Source organism: Frieseomelitta varia, unplaced genomic scaffold (assembly GCF_011392965.1).
Source record: "Frieseomelitta varia isolate USP_RPSP 00005682 unplaced genomic scaffold, Fvar_1.2 scaffold_239, whole genome shotgun sequence".
Classification (NCBI taxonomy): domain Eukaryota; kingdom Metazoa; phylum Arthropoda; class Insecta; order Hymenoptera; family Apidae; genus Frieseomelitta; species Frieseomelitta varia.
The window spans coordinates 158,578-175,590 of record NW_025109967.1 but is presented as its reverse complement, the minus strand read 5'-3'; the positions used below and the strand labels follow the sequence as shown (position 1 = coordinate 175,590).

At 46.6% G+C, this 17,013-nt stretch overlaps 1 protein-coding gene across 6 annotated transcripts in view; it reads left to right on the top strand.

Annotated features, from left to right (window-relative positions):
• LOC122527926 (transcription factor collier) overlaps positions 1-17,013 on the top strand; it is a 101,831-nt gene that overhangs the window by 41,751 nt on the left and 43,067 nt on the right. The gene's annotated exons all lie outside the window — the stretch shown is intronic.

Below are 17,013 nucleotides of genomic sequence, written 5' to 3'. Positions count from 1 at the left end.
CAATGATCTGCCATAGGCGCGTTGTTTATACTACCTGGGAAAATGGATTTTATATTTATTCGCGCATTTCGACAAACGGCTATCGTGGATGTTCGCCCCGATGTTCTCGTAGATCTCTCGAGGCAGCACTGACCTCTCGCTGCAACGTCTCTCTGAACTGAAACGAGTCGTAATAATCTCGCAACGACACTCGTATTTTTATCGAACTTTTTGCTTATTATCCGCGAGTCCCGGTCTCGCATTTCATCGAAATTGGTTACGATAACCGTGTCGCGATAAAATTCGCAATGACACCAAGGCTCCAGTCCGACGAGAACATTAGAAAAATTAGCCTCGAGAACGAGTTGCTTCGATACGCGGCACGCACGCATCAGCAACGTCGCGTAAACCGCGGTGTAACGTAAATGCAACCACGTTGCGGTCGCGCGTCGCATTCAGCGTCACCCTAAACTACTCGGTTTGTGATAGCTTGGTTCGTGTAGAGTAAACGAGTGATCCACAGAATCGAAAGATGCCTGTTGGTAACATTTACAAAGAGATTTCAAGCTACCACTTGTTGGCTCGTAGATCTCGAGACATCGAGACAAATTTTGAGACTTGGACTCTGTTGTTAACTTTGAGGCTTAAATGACTTTCGTGGAAAGGAGAAGCTAGACAGATGTTTCATTTGTTTACAATTTGATGATGCTTTATTCATAAATGGCAACATCTTGTCTATACATTTGCAGTGGACGAGCTGTACGGGATTTAAACACGCGTGATTGTTTTTTTCGCGTAATTTGCCGGCATTAAAATCAGTTTGTATCCCACACAGAGCCGCTGCACGTAGTGGAAAATATGTGCACGTACCGTTGGTAGGCTAATAGATTTTCGGTCTGGAACAAAACCGCAATGGAGAGCGCGAGAGGGCCCGATCGAGAGAACGAGCGAAGGGTATCAATGCCACTTTGATTGAGGCGGCCCTGGCCGATTGTGACATGCTCACTCAGCTGTGCAGAAAGTACAACGCAGCCCCCCATCAATTCTGTATATCTGACTGAAAAAAAAGAGGAGGAAAGGAAAAAAAAGGAACAAAAAACAAAAGCGATTCCTACGTCGAAGCGTGGCCATTTTTTCACCCCATCGCTTTCCCTTACGGGAACGTTGAAGGGAACAGTCCGCCAGAGACCGAGGAAGCCAACACCTATCCCGTCGGATTACTACGAGTCTGTGCAAATCCTAACGTCATTTCCTCTCCACGTTCCATCTTTTTTTTTTTTTTCTTTTTTTTAATTTTATCGTTACTCTTCCCCTCTGTCGAGCTATCGTCGAGCTTCCCGTTTGAAGATTGAACTTTAAGACGTTGAATGTCAGGCGCACGACAGAGCAGGCGTGGAAAGAGCAACGAGAACAGACACGTGAAATCGCGGATCGGTCAGCAACAACGCGACACGACGAGGAGACGAGACGCATCGCGAGAATAGTCCTAGAGAAGCTGGTATTACGCCGGACTGGGAAACCAATTAACATGCATAATTAAAATGGCATTGTCGTGGCCGTAGAGAGCCAGGGGCTTTCCCGTCGACTGACGAATCCCCAGGGATCAACGGCGTTCCATAATTACGAAAATCCTCTGCCCCATCGGCGCGGCGCGGCGCGACGCGGCGCGGTGGCCAGTCCACCGTGGATCCACCGTGGTGGGCTGCCGTGGTGGCCACGGTATCACTCTTTCTCGAATTGCAATCGGCATAGCCGGCGTAGCCGGGTTTTTCCCCCCTCGGAACAGAAAAAAAAAAAGAAAAAAAAACAAGGGACGGCGTGAAAAAATCGGGCATCGGGTCGTCGCGACGCGGACGCAGGACCGCCGGAGCCAATAACGGACGAACCGGCCATTCGTTGGCCCGATTGGTTAACTTTATTTCGCACGGCGGGCAAGCCCTTAATTTCGGGACATCGATCATAGCCCTCCGCTTCGTGTTGCAGCCGTTTCCTCTCACTCTTTGCTCGTTCGAGCCTCGCGCGACCCTCGACGCGCGTCGCGCCGCCTCGCACCGCCTCGCACCGCCTCGCACCGTGTCCTGACCCGCGCCTATACCCTCCGTCAATTTGACGGATTCCATTTCGGGTGGCGCGCGACGACGATCGTTTCGTTTTCCTGGACGTATGGCCCCTTCGAGGGGGCGACGTCCCTGAATTTTTCACCGGTTGAAAACGCCACCCTTGCCCGATTAATACCGCGATGAGCAGACACACGCGTTTCGAGTCGTTTCCGAGTCGTTTGATAAGTCACCGATGTTTCAAATCTAGAGCTTTTTTTTGCAGCCTTTGTTCGTTCACGCTGGTAACTGGTCCACGGACCATAACGAGTAACCAAACCTGTCCTCCATTTCCTTCGGATGTCCGTTCCACTCTTTCTCTTTAACGTTTATTACTGTTGTGGCCAGATTCGACATCAATCGTTCTATCGATGTGCTTTGATTTTTAATTTCTCACCGCTTAATTATAATTTTTCAACGTTTCATCGTTTCCTTCGGATCTTCTTCTTTTTCTTCCTCCAGGTGAATTCTGCTTGTTAATTTTATTGAGAAAGTACGACGCTTCATCCACTCGCGCTGGCAACTGATTGCGGACCATAACGAATGACCAAACCGTATAGAATAATTCTTCTTGAATTCATCGGTATGTTACTGGATAGAAATTACTGAGAAGTAATAAATTTATTATTTGCTTTGCCTGGATTATACTTAAATATACTTAAAACTGAGGAAATATTGCAATTTTGGGACAAATATTCTCGACGTGCGTGGCACGTTGTTGCAGCGCATTATGAGACGTTTAAAACCCCCATTGGAATTTGATTTGTAAGGAATTTTGTTCTCGAGCTTTTTTGGAACTGCTCGTTTATTTGTCGATAGCGACTTGTCGAGATTTAGCGCTACGACTCGCTCGAATCTTGGAAAACCTTGAAACCACGCCGTGTCTCGCGAAGATCTGGAGAACTAATCGCGAGAGAACGTAAATTTAAATACGTGGCGGCGAGAGCAGATCGGTGGAGTGGAGGGGGAAAAAAATGGTTGAAAAAACGATCCATTAAATATACGACGAGGTTTAAGCTGGTCCCTCGTCGATGGCGATATTGTGATTTTCAATGGCACGTCTATCATCCGCATAAATACCGGCTCGCGATATTCCCTTCGTCGAGTCCAAACGCGTAACAATCAATCGTTACCTTAATTGATTGCGATTGGTCGAGGATGCTCGGGCGATTTGACTGACGTCACAATGACACACGGATTGTCAATCAGTCGCGCTTGTGGCGTTAATGCATGCAAATTTGACCGAATCGTGCTACGTTGTCTCGCACCCTTGCCGCGAATCTCCATCAGTATGGACTCGATATCAAGGGCGGTCAGAGAATTTCCGCTGCCGGGCATTATTCCCGAACCACGCTGGCAACTCTTTCGAAACTCGTTCGAACCTAGCTTACCACGTTCGTACGAAGAAAAAAAACAAACAAACAAACAAACATACGTGTAAATATCTCTCGTTTCTGCTCTTTCCCTTTCCCCCGATTTCTAGCGCCGATAATTGACAATTTATATTGTACGAAGAATCATTTTTCTCACTGTGTGTGTGTGTGTGTGTGTGGGGGGGGGGGGGGGGGGGGGTGTGGGGGTGGGCAATGTGAATCATGTGAAAATACGAAGAAGAAAATTGCCTCGATTGGCAATTGTGGTATGTTGTCCCGTCGTACGGATGTCTCCACGTTCAGGGCTGAAGAACACGCGTGCATATTCATTAGGGGCAATAAATTCCAGCGAAAGGTGGGAACGAGTAATTAACGTGACGATCGCATTAGAGGAACACGGGTCGGACGTCGTAAAAAGCCGAGAAAACGTTTTGAAACGTTCCTGTTAAAAGCTAATCAGGTGAAAGTGCGTGCAATCAGCGACACATGTTTGACCACGGTGCGTTAATGCCGTTCCATCGAACGAGCAAGTATCTAGCCGCGCGTGCACGTACGTACGTACGTACGTACTACCATACGCCGCCGCCGCCGCCACTTTGGATGGAAATGACGAAAACTATGAACCGAGATAGGGACGATAATGACGGGTCTGCGGTTGCCTGGCTGCTCGCAGATGACACACATCGATAAGGAATACTTATTAAGCGAACGGAGAGCGACGTACGGCGACGCATACTGAAACGTACTTGCTGTTCATTGGTCGAATCAAACGACTCTCGCTGGGGAAATCTCGCTCGCCCACTCTGCTTTTGCCGAGCGACGTTCCCTCCCCCCCCCCCACCCTCCCCCTCGCTTCTTTCAATTTTTACACGCGTGCCGTCGGCTCGCGTTAATTAAGACGTAGAGACAGCGAACCGTCTTATCAGCGAATCTCTTCCATTCGTTTGGCTGGTTTGTGAATAGGATGTAAATAAACGAATAAAAAATTATATTGCATATGTATATCGGGTGAGTCAAAAGTCTTCTACCCACCTATTTTACGCAAGGGAAGAGTAATTTTGTTAATTTTAAATTGTATTCAAGTTCAGAAGTGACTTTTTTTTTCATCGTGTTTTAAACATTATCTCAAGTGTTGGAAAGAAACGTATAACAAAAGATATTACGGATTTATTTTGGTAGGAAGTGATTTTTGGCCCAGTCGCGCGAATTTTTCTACAGAGAAGACAGTTACGTTTTCCCGTTTGTTTTAAAAATTTCTATCCCGTTTCCAATTAAGTTGATTAATTTACTCGAATCTTCCACGACTGTTTGCAGAGCTGTCGAAAGCTGCGAAACAAATCGAGTGAAATTAGTCGATATTTTTCAAGTTGACTAGCCGTAAAAGTACCGACTATTTTCTGACGTGGCTATTAGGGAAATCAAAACACACTCGGCGGTGGTACTGGTCCTCGTACGCGAAGCATATGGGACCCCATCGCTGGGGTATCACACCCTCCATTCTGGGATATGCCCCTAAAATAAATGGATAAAAGTACACGCGTGCACGCTCCTCTATAGAAACAAGAACGACCGATCGTTCGGCCGGGAAATCGCCGGATAAATAACGCCGTATTTGCACGGCTAATTATTTTTCGGTCTCGCCGATCGGTCGGGAAGTCGCGCACCGAAGAAATCAAACGAGCCGAGCCAAGGCACCTGCCGGTAGGTGGCGAATAATTTATCACCGCCGGCTGAATTGAATTTGAATCGTCCAGCAAATCGTTCAGCGTCATTTTCCAAGTATCCGTCCAAAGACACGGAAATCGATTGTTTTGCCTTCGCCGATCGACGTCGAGGTACATTCCGGATATATATATACGAAAATACACGAGAGAGATTCATTGACTTACAATTCCACCGGTGTTCGTGCCTTCTTTTTCGGCGCAAAATTTAGAAATTCCGAGGGATTCCGTCTCGGTCGGTCGCGAGATGAAAGAAGCCACGAGGCTTTATGGGGCCAAAAATGGACCGGCTCCCTCGTAAATTCGCCCAATTAGCCGAATCGCCAAAAAATTTTGCGGAATATACCGCGTCCCACCGCGGACAAATATGCGGGGGTCGACTTCTGGCAAGTCGAAAGAGAAGGGAGGCACCTAAAACACACGCTCTCGCTTCGCGAAATACGAATCTGGAATCTATATTGGATATTATCGATATCTCGATCTATTCAGCCTGCTAATGGAAAACTTATGCTAAGCTAATGCCACCGCGTCGATCCATTATGTATCAGCGGAATCGCGACCGTTTGATGCATTCTGTGACGCAACTTCCACCGAAATACACACCCGCATTTCGATTGGTCTCGGATCTCGAGATTACGGGTGATTTGTTAATAACGCGACCGATCGTTTGACGATTGGACGCTTGAACGATTGGTGCTCGTAAGTTTCGACGTACAACTGGCACTCACGTCAATTGCTTCAACGATAATCTATTATTGTATCGTGGAAATTTAAATAAAATGCGATTATTTATTAAAAGCGATAGTCGAATAGGGAGAGAGAGAGAGAGAGAGAGAGAAAATGGCACGGTTCAGCGAGAAGCCACGGAGAAGCCGCAATTTGCGAAAAGTCTTGACACAAGTGGACGCCGATTGGCTCGCCGTCTGTACGAAAAGTGGCGAGCCATATCCGGGTCCGTGAGTACAGAGGAGCCTAGACAGATACCAAAACGTACCCAAGAGTGTCGTAGAGCCGGGTGGAATCTCGGTCGTAGCCGAGAGTTCGGCTCGATTCCCTTACGGTTATTCTACCTACCGAGAATTACCTCGATACGGTATCCTTATTTTCGAAGAATATCTTAACAGCTTCCCGCACAGCGCTTGTTTCTTATTCCCTTCCTCCAGCTTGTCGAAGAAGAAAGGGGTAGGAAGAGGGAGAGAACGTTCGTTCGTTCGTTCGTTCGTTCCTCCTTGCATAACCCTCTTCCCTCTTCCCTCTTCCTTCCTCTGCCGTTCTTTCCTCCCTTTCGTTCCACGTTTCTCGTCCCTGTTGCTCTTAAAGAAAAGAAGCCAATAGGGAGAACCGATCAGCTTAATGCATATTGATGCGCGCCGAGCTAAGTGAGTGAAAAATCGCCATCGATCTACCTTCCGAGAAGCCCGAGAGGTATTCTCTCTTTTTCTTCCTGTCGCTCGCCAGTTTTCTTCTCGCCGTTCCGTTGCCAAAACCGAACACGTCGCCAGATTTTTCTCACAGTCCCGTTCCGATCAATTTCCACCTTTGCTTCTTTCCACGTCGTTTCTTTCTTTTTTTGTTTTTTTTTTTTTTTAAACAACCGCGCGCAGGTTTCGCGCTCCAAATTAAACCTCTTGCAGGTTCAAATCAAATTCTCAATCAAACTCTTTCGCAGATTTCAAATTCAACCTCTTTCAAATCGATTTGTTTCTCGTCGGTGTATCAAAAAAGTATGAAGGAATATTTTGTTGTTTCATCATGACGAATATCATCGAAGAATCATTCTTCCAATGATTAAACTCTCTGCAAGAAATATTTTGGCTAATTCTTCGAATCACGAACGGTTAGTGAATGTTGTTAACTCATACTAATAATTGTCATAATTACTACATGAATATATGTATAAAATTATCCCACGCAATGGCAGACGAATAGACGAATCTAAATACTTTTAGTGTTAAACAAGTGTTTCATGTTTCATGAACGTTCAAATGTTATTCAATACATGAATGCAGTGAAATTTTCATCTCGGATTTTATTTTCATTACAATAGTCTGAGAAAACAAATCTTGATTTGCAAAAGGTTTAACTGCAATTAGAGAAAATTGCGAAGAAAGTGATACGACACGCAAGTGGGAAAATTGCAATTGTAACTCCAAACGAAGAACGGAGATGCAATTACGTAAACTTGAACGTTAGATTTACGTAATATAAATTAAATCGTTCCGACGACGGGGTATATACCACCCCCACTTGCGTATCAGTCACAATCAATCGGAATAGTAGCGGGCAATTGCTCGGAAAACGATTCGGAGCTCTCTAGTTTATCGATAGGTGAAATCATTGGAGGAAGCGTGGTGGTGCCAGTGGCGCGACGTCGGGCTGCAAGGGTCATTTTGAACGTTCTAGGTTCTAGCGCGGTGTATAGACGTTGTGACGGGACCCTTGGCATTTTGCAGCGTTATATGCTGTGCCGCTGGCGTTGCTTCTGCCGTCGCCCGCGTCGTTGGGGTCTCGGCCCGCAGAACAGATGCCAACCGTCACGGCTCGCCGATGGTTGGAAGGGTGCCTCTAGATTGAGACACGGTGGATGACTCTAAATGGCATTCGGTCCTCGACGCTCTCTGCCTCCCTTGCCTTCCCTCCTCCAGCTCTATCGAATCGATCTCTTATTTCTACTTTAACCTATCTTCTATTATTTCCAGCAAGATTTCACGTGATATCGTGATACCCTCCAACTCTTCTTTTCCATCCTTGGAGAGCGTGCAATATGAAACGTCATTTTATATATATATATTAAACTCTTGCGCTGGAATGACGTGCCACGCACGTCGAGAATTTTTCGTTCCAAAATTGTAACATTTTCTCAGTTTTAAGTGTATTTTAAGTGAAAGAAATTTATTATTTCTCAGTAATTTCTATCCAGTGATGTCATACCGACGAGTTCCAAAAGAAAGCGACGAATTATCGTATACGGTTTGGTCACTCGTTATGGTCTGCAATCAGCTGTCAGCGCAAGTGGTTTTAATCTCCGACTGCCACGCACGTCGAGAATTTTTTGTCCTAAAAATTGCAATATTTCCTCAAGTATATTTAAGTAAAATAAATAAATCTATTACTTTTCAAATTTCTATCTAGTGATGTCATGCCGACGAGTTCAAACAGAAGGCGACGAATTATTGTATACGGTTTGGTCACTCGTTATGGTCCGCAATCAGTTGCAAGCGCAAATCGAGAATTTTTTGCCCCAAAATTGCAATATTTTTTTCAGTTTTAAGTATATTTAAGTAAAACAAATAATAAATTTATTACTTCTCAATAATTTCTATGCAGTGATGTCATACCGACGAGTTCAAACAGAAGGCGACGAATTATTGTATACGGTTTGGTCACTCGTTCTGGTCCGCAATCATTTGCCAACGAAAATGGTTAAAAGTGTAGTACCTGTCGTTTCGCGTAATGCGATTTGATTCTTGGGAATTAGCGGAGAGTATATCGCGAGGATCTTCAGTTAACGAGTCGAACGGAGCGCCTGTTTAACGTTTCGAATTTCTTCATCGGGGATGCAAAGACCCGTGAGCAAATATAGAATCGGCCACGCTCCGAGGCCGGATCGTGATCGGATTGAAGAGGAAGCGCACGAGCGTATTGAAGAACGTATTTATCTCGATAAAGAAAACGAGCAAACAGATCACGGGGGAGCATCCCCCGCCCCCGTGGGGGAATAGCAGAATGACAACGACGATCGGTAAGAGAGTGTGGTGATGCATTATTTTTCGGGGTTGGAAAACGGTGGCGCCCGTCGGCCGTATGTCAAACTCTTCGTACAATGAACAACGTGGATTTCGAGTGACCAAATAAATGTGCGTGCACGCGTGTGTGGAATAGAACGAAAAAGAGAGAGTGAAAGGGGGCAAGAGAGAGAGAGAGAGAAAGAGGTACAAAGAGACGGTGATATAGAGGGGAGAAATAAAGAGAATGGGTTCCGTTGAAAACAGGTGGTTACCAATGAGAAGAAGAGCCTGCAGGGAACCCGCTGCGCGGCGTGTTGGTAGGGAGTGCCACTTGAAGAGTCGCGTGGCCAACTCAATTACTTTCTAGAGCCTCTAAACACCGGCCACGCACTAATGCCTCGAAACGCTTCGAGCTCGTGCGTAACGCGACGAGACAACCGTGTCATCTTATTGTCGAAATCCGGCAATTGGGATCTCTGCACGAAACTGTCCACGCGATGATCGCTTGCGACGCTTTCACGCTCGTGCGATTACTCGGCGCGTTAATCTCGGGCAAACTTGCTTCTACTCTTTACCGATGAGAACAAATTCAATTGAGAAGCGAGAGTCGAGACTCTGCGAGTTGAACTCGATGAACGATAAACGATCGAGTACGGTTTCAACTTGCGAGAGCCGTGCGGTTTGCGATAGATAACCCTAGCATCGATCAGTACCGTGACCTCCGTGTGGTCGCGGAAGGCGGTCGAGGGTGGACGATTACAAAGTACCTGGGTCTTGTACGCGCGTTGCGAACGATCAATTCACGCGACTCGCCCGGTAGCAAAAATCAAACTGCCCCTTCGTCCGTTCAATTCCGCGTAATTTTGACACTTGTAATTTTCTAGAGGGTTTTGTTCCACGTTGCAACCGTGGGTCAAGGATTACGGTGCAATGTCTCCACGCTTCCTCTTTTTAATGCGTCTTTTTATATTTATTCTTTTTGGCAAATCGAAGAGAGGGGTGTTGGACGATTACAGCTAGGCCTGATGACATTAGCTCAGTGCGACACTGACAATGAGTCAGTAATAGTCCTCCTAAAAGTGACCTGAACGTATGTGTTAATCACCGATTTTGATAAAATTTGGTATAAATGTAGTTTTCAAAGGGATACTTCACTCTCGTATTTTTTTTTTTTTTTTTTTTTTTTCAATCATCTCGAAGTTGGGAAAAATCTCGAAAATTATTAAAGATACAGTTTTTCTGTAAATTGGTGAAATTAGTGTTTTTCAACGGTGTTAACACCGAGCCAATATTGTCAGGCCCTGGTCAACCAACACTCCTCGACCCGAGGACATCGTTGACCTGTTTTTTGCGACAAGCGGACTGCGCGTTACTCGTGTAATTTACTTTCAACTCTCGATACGAAGAAGAACGACGGGGAGAAGATGAGAGATAATACGCGGGCATAGGAGATCGGCGGATCGGTATCTCGGAATTCGTTCGAGTTTATCGGTAGTGTACACGGACAGGGACGCGCGCGTGGCTGCGTGCACGAACACAGAGGCTGGTCGTTAAGTCGTCGGAGGAGACGGCATAAAATAAGAGGCGAATAGCTGGCATAGCTTGGCGCCTCTCGGCTGTCCATCAGCTCCGAGGAACTGCTAGGGCACCCTCCTCTTTCTTTGGCACCCTGTGAACCTCTCCTCCCCTTCGCCGCCGTCCTTTCCTCCTACCGTTCGATCCGTCCTTCATCATCGGTCGACGTGTATCGTCCTCCCGGTCTCCCGGTCTCCTCTGGCTCTTGGCTCTTGGCTCTTGCCTCCGCTCCGCAGAAGGGTTTCGCCGTACCGAGAACTAAAAGGCAGGTTTAGGAAAAACGGGAAGTCTTTGCGCGCCTGTCAATCAGCCGTCGCTGGTTTTGCGGCCATCCGGTTAATGATGATCCACTGCTCTATCTCGTCGAGATCGTGCGCCTGCCACACAGGCCCTTCGGCCACGCTAGCCGGACCGAACCCGAGGGGCCCCGCGCACACAACTCCGCATGAAAATAGTGAGCGCGATTGTCGCTCGCGGTTCCCCCGTTCGCCTCTCCTAACACAAGGGAATCTTCCACCAACGACCTCGAACGCTTCCTTTTTTTTTCCCCTCGCCATCGGTCACGTACCAAACGGCTCGCTGCCTCCGCTCCATTTTTATCCCCTGCAGAATGTCGACAAATTTATCCTCCGAATTCTTGGAACTTGCATATGTCTCTGTTACGCCGATCCTGCCAACAAGTGGTTCGATCCATCGTTCTCCAACCATTTTCTTCTTTCCTCTGTCTACGCGACGAGAGATGTTGGCTTCAACGAAAAATCCAGGTATTTCTTACGGTAATTAGAGGTTTATAGTTTAACTGTTTCAGATTTCACGTCGGGTGAAAATGAGCTCGATTACGGCGTCATATCGTCGACAGTCTTGTCGAAGCTTCATCTTCTAATTTCTTCCTTTTGAATTCATCCTGAATCACGGGCATAAACAGAGAGTTTCTACTTTATCTGTTTTTATTGCTTATTCGTATTTTTCGGAATAACTGTCGCGTCGCATGGTACTGTCCAACACAATTATTTAAGTAGCCCGTGACACCGAAACGGTTGAAACAGTTTGTATAGGGTGGAAAGAAAAATTTGTCCGTGCTCATCATAAATGAATTCTCCACACCTTCGATCTAATGGAAATACATGTAAAGAACCTATGGCAAAATTTCAAGGTTAACATTTTCTTTTTCATTGTATCCTATTCATCACGAAGATAAAACTTTCACAAGGAACCACAGGTCGCAACCTAACAGTTCTCTTGAAAAATGGCAGAAACGTTTCTTAATCTGGGTTCTAATAGCGACTTTATGGTTCTGGACTCGAATAATGTTAACAGTTAGTTTTATTAGTTTCATTTATTTATTTAGACTCACACTGATGCTACTAACCTTAATAAATCAAATGCTAGTAAAAGCTAATCCAGAGCCATAAAGTCGCTTTTCAAGAGATATATTAGTTGCAATTTTGCCCTCGTGACGAATAGAATACAATGCAAGGGAAAAAATGTTTTACTTTGGAATTCAAGGTCAAGGTTCTTTACGTGTATTATCAAATCGAAGGTGTGGAATTCCTCTATGACAACACACCACGGACAAACTTTTCTTTCCACCCTGCGGAACATTTTCAACGTTGGGAGAATATAGCCAAGGTTTCTCGAAAGTCGGGGGAAGAATTTCGCGCGAATAGACGCGCGAAGCAAATTCTCGCGTCCGGGGAGAAGAAAATATTTCGGCATTAGCATTTTTCCGGGACGTCGTCGTTCGCGCACGAGGGACAAGTGAATTTTTCGTAGACGAACGTGTTACCGAAAGGGTCGATCGATGCGTCAAGATTTATGCGATTGATTCGAACGGAGCGGAGTGACAGTACAAGGAAGCGCTCTTAGTCCTGGTGTCTTTGGTCCCTCGAGGATACATCTCCCTTCGAAGCGCCGGTGTCCGAAGGATCTCTATAAATTTGCATGTAGAATACCCGCGGAGGTTCTCACGACGGTGGATGCCGGAGGATGGCCTGTCGCATCTGTCGACGCGCCGTTTTCAGACACGCTCTCGTTTCTCAACGCGTCTCTATCGCCTAATTTCATTTTGAGCATAGCCAGAAGTCGGTTTTCTACTTCGGCGAAACTCGAGACGACCCGCCGCGAACCGAGCCCTGTTCACGCTTCCTTCCCTTTTTCTTCTTTTTTTCCTTTTTTTTTTTTTCTCCACCCTCAACGCTGTTAAGCGACGCTCATTAACGCCGCCAACGACACACGCGAGGCGTGGTGTTTCCTTTCTTCGCACGAACCACTATTTCTTTCCAACGACTATTGTCCACGTATCGATCGCTTGAAAATTTGACAACAGATGAATTTTGAAAAAATAGAAAACTGTAGGAACCTACGAAGGTAATCGCGACAACTATCGTTTACTAATTCTATGATGTGTGTGTGTGTGTATGTGCTGAACACAGTACACTCGGTGGCTACGAAAACTTGCGTCTTCACTTGTGTTTCGAGCTTCTCAGAGCAATAAGCATTGTAACAAGTAAAAATTGAAAGAGTGAAACTGAAGAGATAAGTATCTTCGATATTTTTATTGTCCCACAAAATATTTCCAACAAAAACGAATGTACCCCATATCGGGAGAAAAAAATTGCAAATCGATGATTAGAAGAGGGACCGAGAGGAAGTTTCTCGAAACTACGTGGACAGTTTTGTAAACAACGGTTCGTGAATACATTTGCTTCGCATGGGGTCTCGTTCAATCTAATCCGCGTAGGCGAGAGAGCGGCAGGTACCTCCATGTACATATATATATATATATATATATATATATATATATATATATATATATATATATATATATATATATATACATATATATAGATCTTCCGTTGGTCGAGTCGAACGGTTGGAAGAACGAAAAGATTCTGAAAAGGGGAGGAAAGGTACATCTTTTGGGAGGCAGAGTGCGGAGCGTTCGCGGGAACGCGAGTTCCCCCGAAGCATCGGCCATCAGCACCGCACCCCCGAGTCCATTCGTCCATTCGTTGGGCCGCGGCGGCCGGCTTTCCAGACTTTGGACGTCGGGGGTGGACAAGCTAGGCTAACCGGTTGCCATGACGACCATATGGATTGATCCGAGCAAATATCATCTCCGAAGACGCCCGAAAGAATCGCCGGATTTCAGAGAATAGCTTCGGCCGGTTGGGTGGATTTCCCTTCTCTCCCCTCGTCGCTTGTTTCTTCTTTCGTGGCACCGTTCTAGCGGCGCGCGTTCCGCTCGCGCCCCCGAACTAACCTGGAGAAGAGAGAGAGAGAGAGAGAGAGAGAGAGAGAGAGAGAAACGAGATTCGCAATGAGCGAATTTCGTCGTGTCTTACGTAAGTGAAGAAAGACGTAAATGACCAAAAGAGCAGCGCACCGGAGCGAAGGATTTCCTTCCAAATGGAGGTGGACGCGTGGTTTTCTGCCGAGTAAAAACTCTGACAGTAGCGATTAACGATACCGGGATTCCGATCGTAACAATCTGTTCAAATCGAAGTAGATACAGAGGCATAGAGAGAAAGAGAGAGAGAGCAGCATGTACCGTGATGTACCATAATAACTTTACGTGGACAAGTAGCGGTGTAGTAAATAATGTAGCCTTGTAGAATGGTCGAAGGTAGCAGCGCTGGCGAGTTAATAGCTCGCGTCTGTGGTAAACCTCTCTGGGCTCCGGTAGGTACGAAGAACGGTTGATCCGGCAAGCGTTGGACGACGAACGACGATTGACGAACGAACGAACGAACGAACGAACGAACGAACGGACAAACGGACGAACGACGAACGGACGACAGACGACGACAACCAAGCACCACACGGTGAGTGATTCAGTACGCGTCGCGGCTCGATCTCACTCTCCGTTGCCTTCTAGGTTAGCGATCGGTGGTTCTCAACGCGCCGATCGTCCCGATGAATCCAGGATGACGCCTGGAATCCTATAGGGGACCACCCACGGGGACGACGCTCCATATAAAGGTCCATGATCGTCGCACCGCATTGTCGAACCGTTTCCATCGGTGCAAGCTGCGGCGTCGGCATTCCTTCCGTTTTAACTTCTTTCCACCGGCTTCTTCTTCTTCTTCTTCTTCTTCCTCTTCTTCTTCTTCTTCTTGGGCTCTCTCTCTCTCTCTCTATCTATCTTTGTTTCTCTGTTTCTCTGTTTCTCTGTCTCTTTCCTCTGGTCGCTTCGTTTTTCTCGCCGACTCTGTTTCTCTGTCTCGCGCTTCTTTCGATCCCGACTCTTTATCCCAACCTCTTCTCCCCCTTTTTCTTCCTTTTTCCCCCCCGGTTCCTCTCCTCTTTCGTCCGCCTTCCGCCTTGTTTCGTCCTTTTCTCCATTCCCCTCTTCCCCCCGCCGCCGCCCTCCTTTCGCCTCCGGGCCTCCTTTTCTTGCGGCGAGAATTATAAATTAAGCTATTAAATGTGTGTTGGACGTTTCTTGCCGGGCTGGCTTCCTACGGAGATTTCGCGAACGGTCGGTGAATCCAGATAAGGACCGCTTAGGGTCGTTTCCCGGGCCCAGTGGTCACGCCGGGCTGTCTCGCCGAACGAAACGTCGTGCAACTGTCCCTCCTGCGCGATTCGACACCTGGATTTTCGTTCAGGCAGTTTTTTGCCAGGCATCGCCGTCGCGTCGCGTCGCATCGCATCGCATCGCATCGAGTTGCGCGGATCGACGACATGGTGCGCGGCTTCTTCGCGCCTGTCGACAGCCGCCTGCCAGATCGTAAAGCCCCGATGATGCTTTGATCGGCTTCGTTGGTGGCCAACGGAGCCCGGACCGCCGCGGCGCGTCGCGCTCGTTGTAAATTCAAGTGACGCTTTAATTAATTGCCGACCGATCGGCGACGTGCCTTTCTTACGCCTGCTGCCTCGTCCGCGTCCGCGTCCGACCTGCGGTTCTCGGATGCTGTAACGCCGCAATTAATCTCAGCCTACTGACATGCTTTTTCGCGCAATTGGCCAAATACGATTTTCGTTTTACTAGCTTCGTTCGATTCGCCGGACACGTCGCCGCGAACGATTTCATGCCGTCGCATTAAATACCGATTTCTCCCGAGCGAATGAACGTCATTAAGAGATGATCTCGAACCTTTCAGCCGAGAAATTTATCTTCACTCTTGTCGTGCTCGAGTTCTTTTCAAACGTTGCGTTCTCGTGCCCCTGTACAGGGTGGAACGAAAAATTTGTCCGCGGCTGTCATAGATGAATTCTACATCTTTAATTTGACGGAAGTGCGTGTAAAGCAAAATGGATCTTGACTTTGAATTTCAAAGTCAAAAAATCTTTTTCTTTTTTTTCTTGCATTGTATTATCTACTTGTCACGAAGATAAAACTTTTCCGAGAAACCCAATAGCTTTCTTGAAAAATGGCAAACAAGTTTCTTCATCATTTAACACTGCTGACGCGTGCGTCCTAACAGCGACTTTATGGTTCTGGATGCGTAGATGTAACAGTTAATTTTATCATTAGATTATTTAGACTCACATTGATAAATCAGAGGTTGAAACCTATGAAATCCAGAACGATAAAGTTAGCGCGCAGATTAAAAAACTTTTTCAAGAGAACTACTAGGTTGCGACTTATGGTTCCTCGGAAAAGTTTCACCTTCGTGACGAGCAGAATACAATGCAAAGAAATTTAACCCTGAAATTCAAGATCGAGACACTTTTTGCGGCACATGTATTTCCATCAAACTTTTTCTTCCACCCTGTACATGCTCTTGTACAGGCCATCTTTTCAATTACTTGGCCCCGTAACTTTCCTCGCGAATTCGATAAGTCATTTTGTGGGACGAATAAGACGAAGATCCGTGTTTTTAATACTCAGACATTTGTACGGGGAAGCTGGAATCATTCATACACCGTAGCTCGTCTGTATTACACAAGTCTGATGTCTATTGGTTTGATGAATTTTTTTTTTTTTATTAAAATTCTTTGTCAAACGTTCGCGAGCTTGGCGAACGTTTCTCCGCGAAACGTCGGCGCATGCTCTCCAAACGACTTATTTAGCCGGTAGCTGGTAATCCGTTAAGAGAGTCGAGCCCTCCCCTCGTCTCTGTCGGACTTTTGTTCAACGAGAGTGGTCGATCGGAAGGCAGTAACTTCCGGTTAAGTCAAACACGGCGCAAAGTCGCGGAAACTTCGGACTTGGCAAGTCCCAATGAGGCGTGTAATGCCATTAAAGGGAATCTTATTACGCTACGGCACCCTAACACGCCGCCGCGCACGCTAGACGCCTCCGCTTTGCTGCAACAAGTACCCGCCTAACCTGGTAATTAAGTCCCGATTAATTCTCCGCTTACTTTGCCTGCCAAATGGCGCGCGGCAACGCGCTTACGAAGAAAATTAAGGCCTTGAAACCTGCAAAGAAATTTCTCTCTCTCTCTCTCTCTCTCTCTCTCTTTTGTCGCACGCGTCCAATGACCATTGACCATCGAGTCGATCGCGTTTCGATGGGTCTCGTCGAGTCACCGTCCGCTTTTCAGCTTCTCTCGGCGCATTTACCGGCGCATAACGCGGTTGATTCCCATTA